Source organism: Aegilops tauschii, chromosome 3, assembly GCF_002575655.3.
Source record: "Aegilops tauschii subsp. strangulata cultivar AL8/78 chromosome 3, Aet v6.0, whole genome shotgun sequence".
In the NCBI taxonomy this organism is placed as follows: Eukaryota; Viridiplantae; Streptophyta; class Magnoliopsida; order Poales; family Poaceae; genus Aegilops; species Aegilops tauschii.
Window position 1 is genome coordinate 625,043,666 of NC_053037.3, and position 5,872 is coordinate 625,049,537.

Below are 5,872 nucleotides of genomic sequence, written 5' to 3' on the forward strand. Positions count from 1 at the left end.
CTAGCTGTAAGAAATAGTTGCCACTTCTACACCAAAAGAGTCCAGACCACCACATCATATTGCACTGACGCCAACAAAAGCAGCTACTTAATTCCTTAAAATACATGCAACAAGAAATTAAACCCAAACAACATGAATGACGATCCATGGGTGGGAGGGGTGTGGGTGCTCTGCTTTGAGCAACATCAGAAACAGAGCGCCATTGCACAACAGTACTCCAGCAAAAACAACTTGTAGTAGGAGAACACCCTGACCACGCCACAACTCGTTGTTCGCAGCAGGCACCTCCTGTGGTCGGGTTTTGGAGGTAATCTGCAGGACTACGAGCATCAAGTTAGTTATATTTTAAAACAATGTATCAGGTTAGTTCGCCTACTGAACGGTTACGACAGTGACAAGATCTTATTTACAAAGAAAAGGCACATCCATTTAGTGATAAACCTTCTGTAAATTATGCGCAACACCTAAGGCACCAAGCGTGCAGGTACTCGCTCCCGTGTCGCTCGTAGGGGCGACACCGGGGCGCCCCAACCCTAGCCGCCACAGGCCGCAACCACCACAACCACGCCGCCGCCGCCGGCAGCCGTCGCCGGCGGCGGCGAAGACGGCGCCTCAAAGTAGGTGACGTGTTCCCCTTCAATTCCAAGGCTGTTCAACCCGTGCTTCGCCCCTCCTCGATCCCACCTCCGCCGAAGCTCGCTCTTCACGCGCGTGGGCTGGTCTTCCCACCGGTGCCCGGCTGGATCTGCGCGGCTCCGACGCTCACACGCCCCCCAGCCTCCCCCCTCGCCGCATCAACCATGGTGGCCGCCGTGTCTTACATAAGGACGGCAGGTCTTGCATGTGCTAGCGTGGGCTGGTCCTGCTGGAGGAAGAGGAGGCAGGCGGCATGATGGAGGCCGCGCCGGAGCTGCGTATGGGGATCTTGATCCTGCGCACTGCTTGATCTGGATGTCCCATCGGAGCTGGCGCCGGATGGGCCGTAGTCGCCGTGTCCGCAATGATAGATCTACGTGACTCCGGTCTGCAATGGTGGACCTTCTGCGGATTGCGGCGTCCATCGAAAGGTCTTTGTGAGGGTCCTCTCCCTAGATCCGGTGGTTGTCTTTGGCACGGAGTTGCAAATTACAGGCGACGACTTGACGCAAAGGATGGTTGTGCAGTGACATTGGTCCACGTCGTATGTTGCTGCTGGGTTGTGGAAAAGAGGTGGCGACAACACGTAAGTAACGTTGATGACGGTGCTATTCGAGCACCCAGTCTCGAGCTCCGGGGTGAAAGCCTAGGTCTGACCTTCTGTCAGTTATACCTAGCAATGGCGAGGTTTTTATGTCGTTACCTTGTTGAAGGCATTGCTCGGATATGCTCAGACTGGTTCTTCAGGGTGAAAACCTAGATTCTGGCCATCGATGGTTGGATCTGGTGACGGCGGCGACTGAGCGCCACTCCCTTCTTGAAGGCGTTGCTGTTGAAGAATTTCATCGTCCGTGTGGTGTCATGAGATGGTCGGTGCGGATATGGTCTTTGTTGTAGTTTGCCGATCACGGTTTGTATCGCTTTGGGGTTCTTTTTCCTTTTTTCCTTGCCCATGCATAGCTTTGGTCTTACATGACTTTGCTATTTGCCGGCGTGTTTTTGTGTGCGTGTGTTGGTGTTGGCTGTGTGCATCTTAGCTATGCAGAGGCCGGGTGTGTGCTCATTGTGTTTGTATCCTCTTGATGCTTCATCTTGAGTCAATAAAATCTACCCTTTATCGAAAAACCTAAGGCACCAAAGACTAAGTACGTGTTTACCTTATCTCCCTCCAAGATATGCCTCCTTAACTCCGTGAAGGCTTCCCCCCCAGTGAGTTACAGGGGTTCACGCATTGCGTGAGGAAAGGAAATCACGCCACAGACCGGCGTGTTCCTTGAGAGTTTCCTCTTGAGATGATGAGACCAAATAATTAAATCATCTAGAATTGCTTTAACTGAACTATGAGCATCAATGTCCAATCCCTAGAAACCTTTTTGTTTCTAGCATCCCAGATCTTCCAGAGAATAAGTAGGAGCATGAAGGGCCTGACTGAAGGGGGCAGGGGGTCCGACAGTGTAGTAGAGAAAAGAGTGTCGATGGGCATGAACTGTGGTCGGATGCCCACAACTCTCCAGATCCTGCGAGCGGCGGGGCATGAGAAGAACAAGTGGTCGCGAGCCAACCAATTATGGCTTCTTTGGATCACAGGATTTGCAAAACAAAGGAATAGGGAAAATGGAGGATTTGACTGCCATGACATAGCCAATCCTATGGAATGCAAATCCAGAGGAACTGGTAACAAAGTGCCTTTGGCTGCATCATAGGAGACGTACAGGAATCCTATACAATAAAGTATTATTATTTCTATTTGTAAGTCTGATGTTTTTCAAACTTCCAACGGCTAGTGCAGTCAACTGCCTGAAGTAGCCGTTAGCAGCAAGTGCCTATATAACCTGATGCTACTCTCTACAACGGATAGCTCTTTTCCCTGCCCACAGCATTTGCTGCCTGTGCTCTATTCTTTCATCTTCCCCTTGCTGCCTGTGCTCTATGCTTTCATCTTCCCCTTGCTGAAGAAACCAACAAGGTTAGTGCTTATCTCCTATAGCAAAATCATACTTCCATGCTATTCAATATATCACAATCACATATTTTTTTACTGTTTCATTCAACTCCTTTTCAGCATATTTGGCTCATTTGTTGCTGCACACCATGAATCCAAGCTACCGTCGTAGATCAGAAAGTGACTATGAATTTATTCATTTTGTACTTCCTACTTTAGAAGATGCATCACAATCTTCTTCTAGTAAGAAACCAATGCATACATCAAAACTTTCGGGGGCTTGGCGTGTTCAGGAGATTTTAACAGGGCATGAAAGCTTATGCAAAAGGACTTTCCGCATGGAAGTGGACATTTTTCAAGCACTTGTTGACAAGTTGCGTGAGAAAAAACTCCTTGCTGATTCAAAAGTACTAGCAGTAGAAGAGCAAGTGGCAATATTTTTGTATGCAGTATCCAAAAATGCAACAAATGAAACCCTACAGGATTGGTTTCAGCATAGTGCAGAACCAATAAGCCGGCGATTTGGATTAGTGCTTGATGCGATCACACGGCTCACAAATGTCTATATACGTCCACCTTCCCTCAACCCACATCCAATCTTGAGCAAACCACAATTTTACCCTTTCTTTCAGGTATGAGTATGTACAATTTAGATCAAATATTTTTTAATTAATTCAGCGCAAGGTAATAACATAGAGATATCATATTTTGTTTGTGCAGAATTGCATTGGTGCTATAGACGGAACCCATATTCCTATGTTCCTATCACCAGGCCAACAAGAACCATACCGGAACAGGAAGCAAACGCTCTCACAAAATGTCATGGTTGCTTGTGACTTCGACTTAAAATTTGTGCATGTACATGCTGGGTGGGAAGGATCAGCTTCTGATGCAAGAGTTCTACAAGATGCACTAAATCATGGTTTCATGTACCTCATGGTAAATTTTACCTTGTTGATGCTGGTTATGCAAACACACCCCAATTTCTTGCTCCATACCGTGGTACTAGGTATCATCTAAAAGAACAAGGAGAAGCACGTCAAAGGCCACAAAATTACAAGGAATTGTTCAACCTTCGTCATGCTCAACTTCGGAATCATATAGAGAGAATTATCGGCATACTAAAAATGAGATTTCCTATCCTGAAAGTTGCTGCACATTATTCAGTTGATAAACAAATTGACATATCTGTGGCTTGTTGTGTTCTGCACAATTTCATACGCCTACACAAAGGAGATATGGAGTGGCCCAAAGATGCTCCCATGGAGATTGACCCGAACCAGATTGTTGATGTGCCAAATGGAGACCACGACTATCATGGTGATATACATGCATTTAATTATTCCAGACAAGTAGGAAATCAAATGCGAGATCATATTGCACAAGGAATGTGGAACCAGTATGTATCACGCAGAGCTTGACATGTATATGTAAAGTGAAGATATGATATGCAAGTTGTATTACCATTCATGTGCTTCTGATATTGATATTCTACTTCATTAAGTTAATATTCTCACGAGGATACTCAACAGCCCCGTGATTGTCATCAATATCACCAAGTCCTTGTGATTGCCCACGACTGCGAGCACGATCGTCATCAATAGCACCAAGTCCTTCTGACTGCACACAGCCGCGGGCACGATCAACATCCATGTGAAGAAATCCTTGTGATTGCACACGGCTGCCCGGCAGCTCAAATGAGTTAAGCTGATGGACCATCTGCATTGCAAAAAAACTTATATTACAAGATTGTACTCAGAAACCCATAGTAATACGCACAAGCATGTATGAGCAGTACACACCAAGGCATAGAAATACAGCACTTCCATCTCTCAATTCCTCACAGTTTCTCTCTTCACGGACATCAGACACGCCAGATCCATCTCTCAATGTCTCAATTCTCTCTTTGCACATAAGACATCACATCAGGCACGCACACACTCAGGCATGGGAAGCACACACCCACGGCGAACCAACTAGCACGCAGATCACTCAGGCACGGCAAGCACAAACATCAGCGGGAAGCCGGTCAAGAAATTCACTCAAGCACCACAGTCGTGGGACGCGGTCCTCTGGCAGCGGGAGGACGCCAGCGACATCCGCTTCGCCCCTGCCATCAACAGCCCTCGCCGGCCAGGTGACTGCCAACGCCACACCCGATGCCTAGTTCCGGCAGGATCTGCCGCCCCCGCGCCATATCGGGCACCCCCTCCCTCGATCTAGAAATAATTGCAAGGGAAGGAGATGGACGGACTATGTGATGCGGGCTAACCTGGATGGGGCCGGCGCTGATCTCGTCGAACTCGATGAGGAAGGAGGGTCCGAGAGCGAGGTGGTCGGCGTACGGTCGCCGGGTCGCCGCCGCTTCCGTCGGGGGATCTGACCTTGTCGCCGCTTCCGCCAGTCGCGACCTCGTCACCGCTTTCGGTGCCTTTTTTTATTTCCTTCCAGAGCGATCCGAGGTGTTTTTTCTTTTTTTTTGACAGCAACGCGTGGTGTTTTCACACGAAGCAGCGCGGCTGTTTTGGCGCGAACACTCTCTTTTCGCGCCGGGAATCTTTCCAAGAGGTCGGACCTCAGGCGTAAATTCCTCTGGGTTCAGCGCCTTGGGAACCCAATCCTAAGGAATTTTGAGAACGCAATGCTGTGATCCAAATGCAATCCGTAGGATACAATCCTGAGGTTTACAATCTAGCAAAAATCCTGTGAAAATCCTTCGATCCAAAGAAGGCTTTAAAATAGACCACATACGAAATAAACATAGGGAACTTAAACCACGAACAAAGAATAGGCGCGGCAAAGCGCGCGTCATGCTCTAGTATATATACATAGCTTGTGGAGACTTGGAGGAATAGAGAAGTGGACACAGTGTTGTTGTTTTCCTTTATTTGCGCACATTTCCTTTTCCACAGTAAATGCTGACGTGGCTGAGCGTGCTACCCGTGCGAGCTACGGTTTGCAATAAATTAGTTAGTGTACTCTGATTAATTAAGCTTGATTGCTAATTTGCCACCGCAAACTTAATCATCCAGGCCACCTCATAGAGTTAAATAGGCTAGCAATTTGGTAGGCCTCAATATATTTTTTGTTTGAACTCTACCAAGTCATATCACTCACTCTGTTTTGAGACAACGACTTCTTCTCAACAGTTCCTGGTTTTTATATTTAGTAGGAAACTAGGAACCAAGACTTTGTGCCATTGTCATCATGTGTTTTTTTCCTATTTCTAAGTTTCATAATATTGGATTCCAAAGATGCCATAAAGAACTGACAGCCCCTCCCCTTCCCGCGTCG

The 5,872-nt window shown here is 47.4% G+C and overlaps 2 long non-coding RNA genes across 2 annotated transcripts; both read right to left on the reverse strand.

Annotated features, from left to right (window-relative positions):
• Window positions 1–2,242: 2,242 nt before the first annotated feature.
• LOC109766984 (uncharacterized) lies at window positions 2,243–3,651 on the reverse strand. The gene is made up of 2 exons (XR_006671314.2): window positions 3,529–3,651; window positions 2,243–2,585 (listed from the first exon to the last, which is right to left on the reverse strand). It is a non-coding gene; the product is annotated as an uncharacterized lncRNA (long non-coding RNA).
• A 280-nt stretch (window positions 3,652–3,931) lies between these two features.
• LOC141020622 (uncharacterized) lies at window positions 3,932–5,351 on the reverse strand. The gene is made up of 2 exons (XR_005752982.2): window positions 4,851–5,351; window positions 3,932–4,297 (listed from the first exon to the last, which is right to left on the reverse strand). It is a non-coding gene; the product is annotated as an uncharacterized lncRNA (long non-coding RNA).
• Window positions 5,352–5,872: the final 521 nt, after the last annotated feature.